The sequence below is a fragment of the Carcharodon carcharias genome, chromosome 15 (genome assembly GCF_017639515.1).
Source record: "Carcharodon carcharias isolate sCarCar2 chromosome 15, sCarCar2.pri, whole genome shotgun sequence".
Taxonomy (NCBI): Eukaryota; Metazoa; Chordata; class Chondrichthyes; order Lamniformes; family Lamnidae; genus Carcharodon; species Carcharodon carcharias.
The window spans coordinates 20,749,852-20,768,292 of record NC_054481.1 but is presented as its reverse complement, the minus strand read 5'-3'; the positions used below and the strand labels follow the sequence as shown (position 1 = coordinate 20,768,292).

The window sequence follows — 18,441 nt, the reverse complement described above, 5'->3', positions numbered from 1 at the left end:
TTATGTGCAGTTTTGGTCTCCTTATCTGAGGAAGGATGTTCTTGCTATAGAGGGAGTGCAGCGAAGGTTTACCAGACTGATTCCGGGATGGTGGGACTGACATATGAGAAGAGATTGAGTTGGTTAGGATTATATTCACTGGAGTTCAGAAGAAAGAGGAGAGAGCTCATAGAAACCTATAAAATTCTAACAGGACTAGACAGGGTAGATGCAGGAAGGATGTTCCAATGGTGGGGGAGTCCAGAACCAGGGGTCATAGTCTGAGGGTATGGGGTAGACCATTTAGGACTGAAATGAGGAGAAATTTCTTCACCCAGAGAATGGTGAGCCTGTGGAATTCGCTACCACAGAAAGTAGTTGAGGACAAAACATTGTACGTTTTCAAGAAGGAGTTAGATATAGCTCTTGGGGTGGAAGGGATCAAAGGATATGGGGAGAAAGCGAGAGCAGGCTAATGAGTTGGATGATCAGCCATGATCATAATGAATGGCGGAGCAGGCTTGAAGGGCCGAATGGCCTACTCCTGTGCGTATTTTCTATGTTTCTATGTAACACAGCCCCAATAACTTAAAAGGGGCTGACCTTTTAATTGCTATAATGCACCTGAGTATATCTAGCATTTTCTGTTTTTATTTCAGAGTTCCAGGGTCTGCAGTATCTTGCTCTTATACTAATGTTTATTATATTGATACGCAAAAAAACATACGGAAAATATGTACAAATATAGAGTAAATTAGAACTTAAATTAATGACTGATGAAAGAACTAGAAAAATCCTGAAAAATGTACAGTATTTATTCTTGCTGTGTGCATTAAAAATTACATATACAGCAATACATTGATTATATGGAAAGAACAAAACATTACACCATACCATTTTGCTTTTAGTTCCTACAATCAATTACCTCTGCTGAAAACGCTGCAGGGAGAACCTCAAACTATTCTTGATTGATCACAATCAATATTTTTCAATTTCCAGAAAAATGAGTGAACGTTGCTGACAAAACATTAATAGTTGAGTATTGTGTCTGTGTCATAAACTCCAGCCTGCATTATCCTCAATATTTCTAATTGGTTTTTTGACAGGGTTTCAAAATTATCTGTAATTTGGAATTGACCAGCAGATCTTTGGAAACCTTCTCCATTTTGTTCTTTCACAAGCCAAAGACTTCTCTGAGTAGGCCGGAGGAAGTGTGGCGGTGGGGGGAGGGGTGTTCAATCTCTTCTGGGATGTTCTCAAAGCATCCCCGAAGTGTTTCCATTGTCCTGTTAAGTATGTCCTGCTGCAACTGAGTTCAGAGCAGTTGTTTTGGGAATCCGGTATTTGGTGCCTGAATTTTTCAGGTGGCGAGGGGGAGGGCAGTGGTCGTGGAGCCAACCTGCCTGCAACCAGCTCCACGTCGCCATTTTACGTGGGTAGGCTAATTAAGGCCTGGCCAGCGTAAGAAGCAAGCGCTCAGCACTATCTGTGCAGGCAGGGAGAGGAGGGAGAGTTGGGGGCCAGCGTGAAAGAGTGCTTCAATCTCCCTGAGGCATGGGACTGCCTCAGGGGGATTGAAGGGCTTTTGAAATTATTAAATAAAAGGTTTAAAAATTTATTTAAATATGTCCCCTCATGTGATTGTGTCACATGAGATGGGACATAGTTTTATATTTATGAAAACTTTTTAATTTATTTAATAAAAGCTTTAGGAAATCACATCCCACTTGTGGATGAGGTTTCCTAAAAAAGTGCAAAGGCCACTTGGCCTTTTCGCTCATTCACCAACCTTAAGATTGGACAGGCAGCATTTACAATTACCTTAATTAATTCCTTAATGGCCTTAATAGGCCTCTTACATATCAGCGGGCATGCAGCTGACTCTGGTGTGCGCCCGCTGAATGAAACATCGCAACTCAGTGCGATGACATGGGGACACACACCTGACGTCATCGCGTGTCATTTTACGTGTCAGCGTGTCGAGCCCGCCCCAACTGAAAAATCCTGCCCAGGAGTACAAATGATATGTCCAGCCCAGTAGAGCTGGTTTTGAGTGATCAGTGCCTTAATGCTGGCATATTGATTCAGAAGAGCACACTGCTGTTGGACAGGCTTTCTTGCCATCAGATTTGGAGGATCTATCGAAGGCACCGGTGATGGTACTTCTCCAGTGCTTTGCATTGCGTGAGTTTGAAAAAGGGCATGTAGAGCGGTTGGTGCTGCTCCTTGCATTTTTATTGGATTTGCCACGCAATCGTGAAGGCTTATGGATTATCTTCCTCAAGTTTGGCTGCCGTCAGAAATTTGTCGCCATTCTCTGCTTACTTCATGATGAAATGCAAGCCATGATCCTCTCCAGTGGAACCACCACTAACACTTTCTCAGTGAAGACTAGGGTCAAACAAGCAAGGCTATGTCATTGCGCCAACTCTCTTCTCCCTATTTCTTGCTGGAATACTGCACCTCACCTGCGGCAAATTATCCATAGGCATGGAGATAATTTATAGAACAGGCAGGAAACTGTTCAATGGTCTTCAGTCTAAAACCAAAATCACTCCAACTTTAGTCATGCAGATGATGCTTGTGTGTGTACTCACTTAGAAACCTAGTTCCAGGCTACTGTCAACTTCTCTGAAGCATAAGACAAAATAGGCTTTTCACTGAACACCCAGAAAACTAAGGAACTCTTCCAACCAGCTCCCACAAGACCTCTCCCATTGATTAAGATCAATGGTGAGATCCTGGAAAACGTGAACCATTTTTCATATTTGAGAAGCCTTCTCTCATGAAGGCAGACATAGGTGATGAAATTCATTATCGCCTCCAATGTGCCAGGTCTGCACTTGGTCAACTAAGAGAAAGAGTATTTGGGGATCAAGATCTCAAATCCAAGACTAAGGTCATGGTTCAGCGGGCAGCAGGGATCCCTGCGCACCTAAATGCCTTGGAGACTTGTACAACCTAGAACAGGCACCACAAAGCACTGGACAGCGTGAAGACTAAGGTAGTAAAGAGTCTCACAGTATTAAAATCCTGGGGTATGAATTAGTCTAAATGTGCAATGAGTCTTGCTTTCAACATAATGGGAAGTAGGGAGGAGGGCATTTTGAAGATGTTGTATTTGAAGCTAAAATGGATAAAAATGTTCAAAGGGCTACTAACTAGTGTATATTGATAAAGTGGAGATGAGAAGGTAGATTGTGATAAAAGAGAGGGAGGAAGGGAAGAGGAGGATGGAGAAGAATGGCATATAATTACAGAGACTACAATGCTTTATCATAAACTACATGGAGAGTGTCATTCTTAAAACACAGTGCCAGAGGAGGGCATTGCCCTAATGGTACATAACAGGTATTTCACACTGTAAATGTCAATCACGATGCCACCTTCAGATGTAACAGGCAATGAAGATAAATGTTGACATTTAAAATTCTTACCCCTTTGATGAAACATAAGAAGTTTGAGATAGAAAGTTGTGACACATAGCATTTTAAATATATAATGAATTGACTGAATATTACCAGTAATGGTTTAATAGCTAGTTTTCGTTTTACTGATCAGGCAAATTAAGAAATCCAGCTTTAAATTTGAGTTGGACTATCTTGAGCTCATTTTCACCACAATTTTAATATGTCTTTTCCTATTCCTCAGTTGTTTATGCTTTTCCAATTGCTCCCTTTAAGACTTCTCATTTCCTTCCTTTACTGCGTCCTGTCAGACTTACTATTTTTCATACATTGCCTCATTTCTCCAGAATCTCTTTCCTTCCACTTAATAGCAGTACTTTACTACTATGACTTACAGTGGGAAAAAATAGATTTTACACCTTTTTATGGGAGGTTGGTGGGGGGGGGGGGGGCGCTGGTGGTAGTGGTTGGCCTGCTAGTATTAAAACACCAGAATCTGAAATCAAACTAGTATATTGTATATTCAACGTGTGCAATGGCAGGTCCTCTCTGTACGCCAACCAATATTCATGAATATATTGCTATGTAGATATGATTTTCCACAACCACTGCAATATAACAACTTTTGTTTGCAACATCTTCTGTTCAGCAGTCCCACTTGCTTTACAATTTATTTTTATTTTCTTATGCTGGCTGTATCTTCAGGCTTTTTTATGTTTTCTGTTTGCGACTACAGAATTCACTGCATTGTTGCGTTGTTAAGTCCAGAATGTATTAAACAACTACTTCATAATGTAAAGCGTTCTAGGCTGACTGCACTTCAAAAATATGTCAAATTCATTAAATCCATTAAATTAGCTATTGTCAGAAAAGACTAGGTTTGGTGAAAAAGGACAATTGGGCAAATAAATTATTGAAAACTTTAAGGGAGATGACATGAACCTCATTATTTCTAAATGACATAACAGCCAATCCCTATTCATTACAGGATTGACATTTCAAAAGTGGAAAAATAGGTAATTTTTAGCGTAAATGTTAAGAAATCCTGTTTTTAAGCTATGTAATGAAAATTTGTAAATTTAAAAACAGATTTGGCAAACCTTCAGCTATGCAGGCTATCTCTGAACTTAATCAAACCGACTTTACTCATCCATATCATCAGTGGGGAGCCTTGCAATCACATACTAGGAATTCAGCCACATTGCCCAGAACTGATTGGGAAGCCTCATCCGAATTTCCAATTAAGCAATGACAGACTGCAACATTTGCCAATGGTTATGCAAACATACAACATCGCCCTGTTGTGGTTTCTGATGTTTTTCACTTTTCCTCAATATTTGTTTGGGATGGGAGGAGAAAGAAGAGCAGTGACAACCAGTTGGAGCTATGTTTTGTATAGTATTCTTCCATTGATGCCAATTATGGAGATCATCCAGAATGGCTTCATGACAGACACCAAGTACCATGACTTCAAAATAACTTGCGGAACTTGTGTTACTAGCATGCGACATGGTTTCCTGCAGTCAGTCTGTTTTGGACCACTACCTGCTATTTACAATGGGAACACGCATCATAATCGCCAGAGTGACCTAACAGAGAACACTTAAGAAATTCTATGGCTGCAACAAAATTCATGTTCAATAATTCAGAGATTTCAAGTATGAGTATTGTTTTCTAAAATAAAAAGGTAACTACTTTGGAAAAAATGTCTCCCTATAGACATTTTCTCCTATTCAATCTTTATGAAGCCAAGTGCATGTTGCCATTCTGACAATTTTAATTAATAGTTCACTTTTTCCAATAGTGATTGGAACTAAAATTTGACTAATTTTTAAAATTTGTTTCACAACTTGTTCTCTCAAAGCTTTTCAAAGGGACTAACATTGGTTTAGGTGACTGTGGCTTCAAGCTAAAGATTTTTGGGGTCAAACTGATCTCTGACAGAGACGCAATACAGGCAGATTGGCTAATCAATGGAAAGCAGAGTCGAGTGATGCGTATGACAGTCAGCCATCTGCTACCATCCATTCTATAAATGCCAAAGTTGAACTTCACCACCTCTCAACTTGACTTAAAGGGATTGACTTAATCTGCATGTTTGTATCCAAAAAAAATCTCATATTTGTAGATCTGCTACACTATGATGTCCACCTCTCTTTGCTGTTTCTATCACAGCATTATGACACCGATATTTTATCTAAGAGAAAACTGGAATTTGCAATAAAACTGACATCTAACAGCCTATTGAGAGCTGATTGTGTGCAAATTTTCTGCTGTTTCCTCTATTACAATAGGGATTAAACCTTAAAAGGTGATATATAAATTCAAGTTCTTTCCTTCTTGCTCTACCTTGTTTTGGTCACTATCTTTCCAACATACCAGAAGGTGAGGCCTCTTCCTCTTTATCCATAAAAATTGAAAGCAAGAGTGGGAACAACTGCAAATACGTTCAACAAAGAAAACATTGTTTTGTGATGTGTCCAATTCTAGATGCCATACTTAGGAATGATGTCAAGGTCTTGTAGAGGGTGCAGAGGAGATTTGCTAGAATGGTACCAGCAATGAAAGACATGGATTTAAAGTGGTAGAAGAGCCAGAGGTGAAATCAGCAAAAAGTTTAGCTAGTGAGTTATGGTTATTCTGAATGCACCAGTGAGAATGGCAATAACTTATTCATCAAGTTACACCACACTTCAAGTCACAACACTTTAATCTTGAGTCATAGAGCGATGGCAGAGAAGGAAAAAAATGGAAGCAAATCCTGCACTCCGGATCCCAGTACTTGTGGGAAGTACTGCCCCATGTGTCCAAAGATCTACAGGTTGAAAATTGGCCTGCTCAAACACATATAACCCATGACAGAAACTTGCAAGCGAATAAACATCATCCACAAATCGAGGGACGACCAACAACAATAGGTCTCTAGATTTTGAGCCAGAAGGTTGTGGTTTCAAATCACACCACAGGTACTTTAACATATAATGTTGGTTGACAGTTCAATGCAACAACAACTTATATCTTTATAAGGCCTTTAATATCATGGAACATCCCAAGGTGCTTCACAGGAGCATTGTAAAACGAAATATGACACTGAGCCACATTAGAAGATATTAGGTCAGATAACCAAAAAGGCTTTGTCAAAAAGCAAGGTTTTAAGGCATGTTCTTAGGAGGAAGATGAGGTACAAAGGCTTAGGGAGGAAGAGAGCTTGGGGCCTAGCCAACTAAAGACATGGCTACCAATTGTGGAGTGATAAAAAGGGACATACAAGAAGCCGAAGTTAGAGGTGTGAAGATATCCTGGAGAATATTACAGAGATAGGGAGAGGTGATGAGGCCATGGAATGATTTGAAAGTAAGGATGAGCATTTTAAAGTCAGGATGTTGCTTGACCAGGAGACAATGTAGATCAGTGGGCACAGGGGTGATGGGAGAATGGGAGCTGGTGCCAGTTCTTTTTATCCATTCACAGAATGTGGGCTTTGCTGGCTGAGCCAGCATTTATTGCCCATCCCTAATTGCCCTAGAGAAGGTGGTGGTGAGCTGCCTTCTTGAACCACTGCAGTCCATGTGGTATAGGTACACCCAAGGTGCTGTTAGTTGAGATATGGGCAGCAGAGTTTTGGATGATCTCAAGTTTACGGAGGCACAGAATGGGAGACCAGACAGCAGTGCATTGGAAAAACTTGGAACAGTCAAGACCAGAGGTAACAAAGACGTGAACAAGTGCTTTAGATGAACTGTGACAGGTGCTGGATTACCTGTTCATTACCCCATGTTTGTGGTATCTTGCTGTGTGCAAATTAACTGAACTTGAACAGTGGCTAAACTTTAAAAGTACTTCACTGGCTGTAAATAAGCACTTTGATATTTGGGTAAGTGAAAGGCATTATATAAATGCAAGTCTTTTCCTCTATCCAGACGTAAAGAAGTTTTTTTGGGTGGGGGGGGGGAGGGGAGAAGAAATGATGGGGTTTATTTACCCGCGGTAACTGCAGTGGACGCTCCTCCTTTTGTCCTGCCTTTCCTCTAGCTGGCTGGCTGGCTCTCTCTCTCGGTCCGTCTGTGTTGTGGAGTTGAGGCCACACCTCTGCCTGTCTGTGTGTGTGTGTGTGTGTGTGTGTGTAGTGCCGCTACCGCCATGTTGTCGAGGGGCGGACTGCAGCAGCTCGAGCGAGAGAGCGCTCGGCCGTTAGCGGGGGAAACGCCCAGAAGCTTCTAGGCGCCGGCGCGCGGGTGCGGCTGCGGAGCTGCCATGAAGGTAAGAGCGACTATACCGTGGAGAGAGAGAGCGAGAGAAAGGGAGCAATAATAGTGTTCGAGGAGGAGGGTGACAAGGGGGAGAAGAGAAGCAGATTTCTAACCCTCTTTCCCTCCACCTTCCCCATCCCATGAAACCTTCTCCATGTCTTTCTCATCCACGAAGCCAGCCAAGGCCGGGAGGGGCGGCGCAGGCTTCGACCAGCAGTGAGGCCCGCCCGGGCTTTAAATTTTTGTTTTTATTATACGTTGTTGTCGTCTCTCTCTCTCTCTCTCTCTCTCAAGAGAGATAAAGGAAACTTTGCACCGGTTTCAGGTTGGAAGATGTTGGTCCCCAGTTTCTGTTGCCCACTAACTGTGGGCAGCCCCCCCCCCCCCCCCATCAGTGTCTGTCAATGTGACTAAGGTGTGTTTTAAATTGATTTCAATAGCAAGCTTGCCGATTCAGTCATCTCCCAAGTCTACTGTGACTGTAAAATCCATCATCTTGATATATCGTCTTCGTCAATCAGTTTTTATCACGAAACAAGCCTAGTATGTTTAAAAATATTACAAAAGCATTCATCAGTTCTTGTAAGTTCCAATTTTGCAATGTTGTCATGTACTAGACATGCAATTTCAAAAAAATCTGGGTGTTAACTTTCAGCTATGTCTGTAAACCGTGTAACCCTGGGCGATCTTCCTCCTCTCCCTTCACTAAATGTAACGAGACATTTCTTTCTCCACTTCGTCTTTGGGTGATCACCAAAACATTGGTTTATGGTTTTTGCCCAAAAGTTGATGGAATAGGGGAATTTGATTTACCCCCCCCCAAAAAAATCACATAATTATAGAATCTTAACGTAATTTAAAAAAAATGACTTATTTATTCATTCTAAACCATTGATCCTGGTAGTTACTGTTTTTGAGCAAAGGAAGAACAATTTGCAGGATTTGAATTGGAAAAATTGTTTTTCTGGAAAGTTAAGATAAGGATATAATTGTGGATGAAACTGTAAGATGGGTGTACGGTGCTTAATGTACAAAGATTTGCATTTATTTAGCATCTTTCACAACTTCAGGGTATCCCAAAATGCTTTATAGCCCATCAAGTACTTTTGAAATCTTGTCATTGCTGTAAACTGGGAAAATAGTTAAAATTGTATTAATGAGAATATATTTTGCTGTCACTTCTGTTCATAAAGTTCCACTGTGTATACGTTACTCAAGAATGATGATTCATATTTTAAATTGAGCAGTTACATGTAGGGCTGTGGTGTGTTAGGAAATTTATGACATACAGGATAACTCAGATTCTAAGAGTTCTTTGACAATCGGAATGGACAGAAATATTTGCATTTTTCTATTGAGTAAATTCTTGTCTGTTCAGTCACGTTCTCATTCTGACACACCTTAAGCAATAACTAAGGTGTGTATTTCTATGTGGATAAGTAGAATCTGTCCAAACACATGACAGCATAAAATATTGCATATAACTATTTTGTGTGATTTGCTTACACTTGTTTTATTTGTTATTTGTGAAAAGTGCAATGCTGCTAATACCTACAGAACAAGGATATAAAAGCTTTCAACTCTTGTTACAATTGTTTATTAATATAGGTTATTTTATCACAGTTTTATTTCCTTGTAATTTTATAAAGTTCTAATAGTTTTGTTCAAAACATTGGATTTCACTGGATGTGAAATCTAGCGAACTTGGTGAATGTCATCTACTAATCTTCACTAAGTATAAAAGACTCATGTAATAAGTGGAGTTAAGATCTATGTTTAAATAACATTTACTACTTTGGAGCTCAGTATCAGCAATGTAACATTTTGATTGATGTTTTAAATGCTCTTACATGAGCTTTATAGAGCACTACATTTTGCTGGTGGATGTTGATTAATAACGATTATCCTTTAGCTTGAAGTTAAATGTCACCGAACAGTTGGATTGACTTTTGTGACAAAAGTGTAATGCAACTGAGCAGTTCTGATTTCAAAGCTGTCTTAAACCTGAATATTGTGTTACATACGATACTCATTTTAGATGAGCTGTTACGTGTCCCAAGATATTCATCCAAACCTATTGGCCCTATATATCCAGCCTTCTCCAATACCTGCTGTACTGTCTTTTAGTTGCAACTTTAACATCCTTCAGTTGAAGGATGAGCCTTTGAAAGTGCAACATTTCTTCAGTGCATCACTGAAGATTATATACCCAAGTTCTGGATGAGAGTTCAGCCCACAACTTTTGTCTCTAGGTCAAGAGTGCTACTAAACTGGCATCCAAAATGCAAATTTTCCATCACCAATTCCTTTACCTACATTTATGATAGAAACTGCCTATATAAGCTTGTCGCGCTTGATGATGTTCTCTTGCAAGTGGTGTTTGTACAGTACCTCCCCTGCTCTGCAACTGTGATTGTCATGTAATGTATGGATACAGTGGGAATGCCACGACTGCCTCTAGACAATAGGAAGAAGAAATGTTGCAGTAACTTTTGTGGCATGTATAAGTTGGGTAGTCAAGGATTTCTGACAGGGAAATATTTGTTACAATACTTAAAAGCATGCTTGCTGTATGCGGTTTTACAAACACATAGTATAAATCTCAAGGGCTTAACGTACAATGAATAACTTTAAAGATTGTTGTCATCCAAGCAATTGTGACAATTATTTTTGTGAGCATTAGATCTCTCAAATCAGTTAAGGTGAACGATAATTTTTTGACTCTTGTTGGAGTGAAATGTTGATCAACATTTAAGAAAACTCATTCTTCAGATTGTAGTAGGATCTTCAGTATGAATCACTAGACCAACAACGGCAAGAACAATGTGCATTTACATAGTACCTCTAACATAGTAAAATGTTGCAAAGCACTTCACGGGAACAATTATAAATAACATTTGACACCAATCACCAAGCAGGAATTCCTTTGTTTGACATCTATTGTATGGTACCCTGATAAAGTAGAATTCCCTTAGAATTGCATTGTGCTTTCTTTTAATCCAGAATTTTCAAATCTAGAGGCATGAGTCTAAGCAACTGAGTCAAGTTGATATACTATGTGCAATAGTAGCTATGAACTCTAGTCCTATTGTCCATTAATATAGTAAATGTTGCTATGCAGTTATGAGAACATTTTTTTTCTTCTAAAGGAAGCCATTTTTATTGGTTTAAAAGGTCCAACAGTTAATAGACAGCTGACTCACTGCACTCATTTGACTTTAGTATCATGTGTTACTCCCTTTGTGGCTGTTCCTATATAAAAAAAATTAGCAAGTAATTCCAGATTTTTGGCATTCCAATATTTTGGAAAATAGGGGAAATGGGTGGAGAAGAGAGCATGTCATGACTAAATTAACAGGAAGTCTCACTTTCCCAGAACCATCCAGAGATCACGATAATTAAATGCAGCAGACCATTTCAATCCATTTTAATTTATTCATTAGAGATCCTAATGTGTTCTCCCTTCCACCTCACATTGTAGCCTGCAATTGTTTTTTTAAATGGCTGTCTGTACGTTTATTCCATTTTTTGATCAGTGTGTGTGAAGAAGAATTTACTGATATCAACCTTAGGATTACCCTTTCTTTTAAACCTGTGTTGCCAAGTTCTACTTCTACAATTTAGTTGAAAGATGTATTTTGGTTTAATGTTTACCCTAACAATCTGATAAAGTTCCATTATACCTTTCCAGATGAAAATCCCCCGTCTTATATTATGCTGTTTTGGCTGTGTCGCTCAATATTTGTTAACTCTGCATTGGTCCAACATATTTGGCATTGAGTCTACTCAGACCCCCAAGTCTTTTTCAGCTTTATTAGACCATAAGACATAGGAGCAGAAATTAGGCCATGCAGCCCATCGAGTCTGCTCCGCCATTTAATCATGGCTGATAAGTTTCTCAACCCCATTCTCCCGCCTCCTCCCCATAACCTTTGATCCCTTTACCAATCAAGAACCTATCTATCTCGGTCTTATTCTTGGTTATTTGAACACTATTCATGGAATATGCAGGTTGTTTATTTTTCTGTCCTATACATAGCAAGTTACATTAGTCTAGGTTAAACTTCATCTGCTGTTGTTCTGCACTCTATTGTTTTATTGTTCATTGTGTTATGATCCCAGCTGCTGTTAAAACTAGACAAGTCAGATCCCAGAGTGAAATCTGGCTTGATAGATTATATATTTTTTTGAGTCTAAGCAACTTTTTTTTGAAAAGGTGAAAGCTACTGAACAAATTCACTGGAGTCTGCTGATGAACCTTTAAAACAAGTAATAAAATATTTATTGAAACAAGAAAAGTGAACTATGTTACACCAGACAAAAAGATTGGAAACATTTCAGTACAAGCAGTAGAAGATGATTCAAATTCTGACCATTCCTTTAATCCAGCAATATCTTTACAGACACACAAATCAGTGAAGAGCTTCTTGCTTGGGACTGGCTCAGATGCAAGCAGTCGTCTTCTGGTGAATTCCTGAGCATTCACTTGATGCTTCTCACCCAACTTATTTCTCTTCCCAAGTCACCCAAAAACCACACTCTTATCTCACTGTTTCTTCAACTGTAGAGCAAACAATTAATTTCCCTAAACAGCCTTCCTTTCGCACCTCTGCTAAACTGATGACTTTACTGAATCCCATAACTGATGTTAACTACTATCCCATTAGCCATGCTATTTTTCTTCTCAGTGAGCTTCAAATCCCTGTCTTCTCTCTGATCCGTGTGTATGCACACATCAAACTCCTCACTCACTCCTGTCTTCTGTGTCCTGTGTCACTGGACCACTGTCGCTGAGCAACAATAAAGCTTTTCCACTTTGTGTTTTGTTTCCTGAATCACAACTTTCAGCCCCTTTTAATCCATCTCTTTAACTTCACGGGTTGTAAGACCTCATTAGAAATATGTATATATACTAACAAACCCAAAAAACCTGAAACTTTTTTAGTCACAAATCTATCCAGTGTCCCAGGAATCAAGGTTCATAAACAAAATCTAATTGAAACTGAAACCATTACCTTTATTAACATGCACATTTATATATTTGGGTGTACCTATATATGTATATATATATATATATATATATATACACGTTGTTTATGCAGTTGTTAGTTTCAGTAGGAAACATCAGAAATTAACTTCAGATGATTACAAAGGGAAAGAGTAATCACCTAGGCACTTTTTCATATGCTTTACATGAATGTCAAATCTTACAAAAATACATTAAGTGCATTACCTTCTTTCTTAAGATCTTAATGCTAAAAGAGCATTTATACATTTCAATTGCTGTTTTCTGTTCATGGCTTGCCTCAGTTGAGCCATCTCTAAAATATTTTTGGTAATGAAAGAAGTGAGCAAGGTGAGGCTAAAATTCTTGTTTTTTATTTGACTTCTCAATGCCATGAATCCATGTCTGATGACACAACATTTTGATACACCATTACATTACACTGCCTGGACTATGACCACTTTGGGTCATATATTTTTAGTTGATTAATGAAATCAAAAGTTGTTCCAGTTGTATTAAATGGATGCCTTAAATTAACTAAGCACTTAGGTTTATTATAACACCTTTTTTATGTTATAATCCCTCAGTCAGCTGATGTACAATGGCATGCAATACCAGGTTATGTGGGTAAGTAATTGACCTAGGCTTTCCACACCCTCTGCCTGATTGACAAGCATCTCTGCATGCAGCGAGAGGGTCTTTTACCTGCCATGGCAATTTTCCCCTGCCATTCTCTGACCTTGGGGCATTATCATTGGAAGCAGTCTTCTTGACCTCTACCCAAGAGCACACGTGGCATAAAAGCTAGCTTAACATTGCAAATTTTGGTTTCATGAAGACGTATGTTGGGTTTGCAGTAGGAAACTTAGTGTTTCATGAAAGCTGAGGCTATATTAGAATAATGTACTGTATTCTGGTAATACCACAACCATAGTGTAGTCCACAGTTTTTGTAACCAGGTCTTCATTAAAGCATAATGGTGGGAGTATGAAATTCTTGTGCCGTATTCTCTTGAACTGAAAAATTGCTCAAGTGCAGTTATAGCTTTTTGTACTTTAGATCTTGGGTTGTGACTGAAGAGAACATTTTCAGCCATGTGAAACCGAGATAAAGCACTGGTGGAGGGAGCAATGTGAGGTAGTCAGATAATGTGTTCAAATGTATTGGCTTAAATGCAGTTTTTCCTAAAGTGTATTGGTACCGGTTTGCTAAAACTTTGTGACAATACAGATCCTATTGACAAAACACCCTTGATGGTTTGATGTCAATCAAATTGATTTAACCCACTGTGCTAAAATTAGTTGGAGCTTTGTTCTGGTTCTCTCTCTGCTTGTGCTACTTCCCTAAGTGTGGGAAGTATGTAATTTGATCACTTTAAACAACTTTATTAACTAATTCATTCCACTTTGTTGTCAAGTCATTGATTCAGCTCTGCAGTACAGCTGCCGCTGTAAACAAAAACCATCTGGTATAATTTTTAAATATTGAACCGTAGTAAAGCTGATTCCAGATGGTACCTTTTTTTTACTGATCACAGTGAAATGTTTGTCATCAATAACTATTAGGAATTTTAAAAGAATTATTTCAGGATAAGGACATGCAGTAGTCTTATGATTATGTATTTGTGGGAATTCCTATATATATATATATCTAATTTGAAATCAAACTCCTTGGGCTGGTTCACAAGTAGTGTTGAGAGATTAACAGTTTTTTTAAAAGAGCAATTTTATGTACTTATTACCCTTGGCTCTAGCTGCTTTTAGGTGTTACTGTTTTCAGTGATCCTGAAACTTACTGATGGCTAAGCTCCAAAACTTTATGCTTTAGCCTATCTTGAAAAATTGGCCCAATCATTAAATGAGTTTAAAACATTGATGTACAGGGGAGGGGAGGGAAGTTACAGCCCACTAATACTTGTGTTTAAAATATAATCCCCCAGTAATGTCTAAAAATGGTCTACTTTTTTTGTTATATTGCTTTGTAAGTGGAATAGCAACTAAATATGTAGAGATTCACTCAGTTATGCATCCCGCAACACCTCTGAAACAAGTGGAAATAACATGCAATGTGGTAATATTTGTTTGAGGAAACAGTGTTACCTCTGGAGGAAGTACTAACACCAGGTGGAAGCAATGTACCAAATCTGTAACTTTTAATATATTCGTCAATCCTAGCATTGCATATAGATTGGCATCGATACCATTACACAGACATATTTACTCCATCTCTGATTTCCTTACAACTATATACCAAAATGTAAGTTTGGTTATGGGCATTTTGTTAATTCTTCATGCATTAAACTTCAATGTAATCTGTGTAATTGGAGGGTTGTCATACACATGGTGAATTCAGCTAGTTCTTGGTAAATTATTTTTTGAATTCATTTTTGCTGAGCTAAATCAAGTACTTTTATTTTAGAAGCCACATCTAACATATGCATCTTTTGTTCTTTCATGCTTTTAAGTGATAACATTGGAATATACTTGGGATAAAATACCATAATTTTGCTTTATGAAAGCGCTCGTGTCAAATTTTCTTACAAATGGATCTCTATGGCCTTGGTCAGTTAAACTGGCAAAATGTTTATGCCTATTGGTTCTAACAGGCTGAGGTTACAGCAACACCTCTGGAACAAATGAGAATAACATGCAGTATGGTAATATTTTTTGAGGTAACAGTGCTTTCTCCGGAGGAAGCACTAACACCAGGTGGACACAATATACCAAATTTATAATTTTTAAGATATTAGTCCATCCCAGCATTACACATAGGTTGGTATCGATACCAATTATAATCTTCAAGTGAAACAAGATCAGATCAACGCATGCAGACATCATTTAGTCTATATCTTAAAGTCTTAAATGTTGTCCTTTATTTGATGTATCAGTTTGATTTTTTTTAAAGTAAAGGCGTAACTAAATTGAAAACAACTTATTTGGGAATGAAAAAGATACAATTGTTTGGAGCATTGACAGTACAGGAAGCTGTACAACAGCAAGAAGATGCAAATGTAAAATTGACGCAGTGCATCAGCATTAGCAAGAGGGCTTAATTGTAACGTGAAAAGTTTGCTTGGGTGGTTTTTCTAAAATGTTAGAAATTTATGACAAAAATGTGACAACAAAGTATAAGGTTTTGTAGATAGGAAGTGATTTTTACCATTTTTTAAAACGGTAGTAGCAGCTGTGAACACTTCCCTTTTACTAAAAAGAACATTTTTGATATAACATTAAACGGTAATGTATTCTGGGGGTGTGATTCACTGATGCCTGCAGTCATATTTGAATATTGTGTATGAGGCACTGATAGGTCTTTTTTTTAACTTTTGGTAAAGAGATTAAAGTTTAATTAATTTGTTTGCAACACTATCAGTTTGAGACATGGTTCATCTAGATGACTTTATGTATATACAGTACTTTCTTTCCACAGTGGTTATGGAAAATATCCAACTCTCATTCTGTGGCAGCATTCTATGTACAGCAGCTGCTCCTTGTTTCTATTCTAATTTGAGTGCTGAGGTAAATGTGAAATTATGCTGGAACAGTGCAGGCCTTTCTAAGAGCTTGAACCAAATTTTTAATGAAGAAAAAAACAATATAACCTTAAGTGTGCTTTTTTGTGTTGGCCCTTTGGGAGTTGTCTTCATCAGTGAACTGTTGTACAGGTTTTTTCAAAAATGTTAATACCATGGAAAGAAAGGCATTCAATAGTTGCATAAATAGTTTTCAAATTATTTTCCAAACTCTGCTTCATTAGAAATGGGATGAGAGGAACGGACTTGGTAAAGAACACTTCTTAGTAGCAATTCATTGTCTGAACCAGGATATTTTTGTTGTACATTATTAAAGATGTTGGGGGTTGTATTTCTTTCAGCTTAGTTACTTCTTACCTTGCCTAATAATGAGGTCCATATGAATGCCTGGCTGCACAACTTAGTTTGGAATTTTACTGCAAGAGGATCATAGACTCTAATCAAAATCCCATCACAACAAAAGACTTGTGTTAGAGACATTGGTAAGATTGGTATGATCCTATCATTGTCTTCTATGGTGTGGATGTAACTTAATTATGCAGACTGCACATTCTCTTTAATTGCTTAATATGTGAGAGTTCTGAATAGTGTTGGGACTAAAGCATTTCATGTGTACATCTTATACTTTAGTGTGCTTTTATTGAATTTTCAGTACATTACAGTAAAGTCCTGTCATTCCCATGAAACCTTGCAAAGGCGAAATCACAAATGATAACCGTTCTTTTCAATGGGAGTCAACTAGATAGGCTTCAGCAATACGAGGGCAGCATTGGTTTGTGCAGTTACTGTACAGTAAATTGTGATGCCTGAATAGGACAGATGGTGGAGCCTCTGAGCAATACGAGACATGTATTAAGAATTTTAAAGAGGCAACCCTCATTTAAGAAAAAAAGAATCACCTCAAAACTGGCAGTCGAAATCTGTGTACATTTAAAAATTGAACAGAGCCATTATTGCAGCTCTGGACCGAGTTTAATCTCTCCATTTGGGCTACACTTCAGATGCACCCGTTCCAGGCATTGTTCTTACCCCTGTCAGAAAGGTGCTTAAAGAAAAAAGAGAACTGAATGTCCAGAGCCAGGACTAATGGAGGAATCCTCTCCCATAGACTCTGACACCATTGCCCTGTTAAAACGTGTCAAGGTCTCTGCTCCATCATTGCTGTCATCTCCTTGGGGAGAGAAGGGAAAGAAAGTGCGGATAAGTGAATAATTGCTCATGTGATGGGCGTTGCGGTGCACAAAGGCTTTAGTCTGGGTAAGCAAATTCGCGAACAAGGAAGTCGCAAAGACGGGACTTTACTGTGTTTTAAAACAGGTGTTAAATGTTTTTATTCTAAAAGGATTAATGCTTGTGTTCAAATAGAATTTTATAAGAACATATTTATATGCAAACAAAGTCAACCCCAATCTCTCAATTCCGTGCACTATGTCATAATGTAAATTGAAGTTATCCCAGTTTATTTTGGACTTGCACCTAAAGCTTCAGAGTAGCCATGTTCTTACACAACCATGTGCATGGTGGCGCTTGTCATGAAGGAATTGAATATCTACTGCATGTAGCCAGTATTACCTGGCTGATATTGCATTAGTTAACATTCCTCACTTGTGCAGGCATGGTAATGATGCAATTCCCAGACCAGTCCAGAAGTCTGGTGCCATACTGCTTCATGGGGCAATTCAGGGAAGTGTGGAACCTTTTTACTGAGGCAAGACTTGCTATCATTGTTTCTATATTTGATCCCAAGATGAACCTTCAACTGCATATTTGCACCATGACCAAGCCTGCTTTTTTCCACCTTTGTAACATTGCCAGACTTTGCTCCGTCTTGGCTCATCTGCTGCCTAAATCCTCATTCGTGCCTTTGTTACCTCTAGATTTGACAATTCCACTGCACTACTGGCTGGTCCCCCACATTCTACCCTCTGTAAATTTGAGGTCATCTGCTGCCCGTGTCCTAACTCGCACCAAATCCTGTTCTGCTATCACCCCTGTGCTCACTGACTTACAGGCAAGTACCGTCTTAATTTTAAAGTCCTCATCCTTGTTTTCAAACCCTTCCACGGCATAGTCCCTCTCTATCTCTATAATCCAGTCCCATAGCCCTCTGAGATAGCTGCACTCATCTAATTCTGGCCTCATGAGCATCCCTGATATTAAACGCACCACCTATTGGTGGTTGTTCCTTTATTTGCCTAGGTTGCTAAGCTCTTAAATTCCTTCCTTGCACCTCTCCACCATTCTACCTCTTTCTTTTAAGACACTCCT

At 38.6% G+C, this 18,441-nt stretch overlaps 1 protein-coding gene across 6 annotated transcripts in view; it reads left to right on the top strand.

Moving 5' to 3' along the window:
- The first annotated feature begins 7,514 nt into the window (after positions 1–7,514).
- The window catches only part of epn2 (epsin 2), a 62,204-nt gene continuing 51,277 nt past the window's right edge, over positions 7,515–18,441 (top strand). For 3 of the 6 annotated variants that reach the window (XM_041206485.1, XM_041206483.1, XM_041206481.1), the window contains exon 1: positions 7,520–7,646. The gene's annotated coding sequence lies outside the window, so the exon portion shown is untranslated. Of the gene's footprint in view, positions 7,647–16,514; positions 16,656–18,441 lie in introns of all 6 variants that reach the window. The other 3 variants (XM_041206484.1, XM_041206486.1, XM_041206482.1) reach the window with 2 other exon arrangements.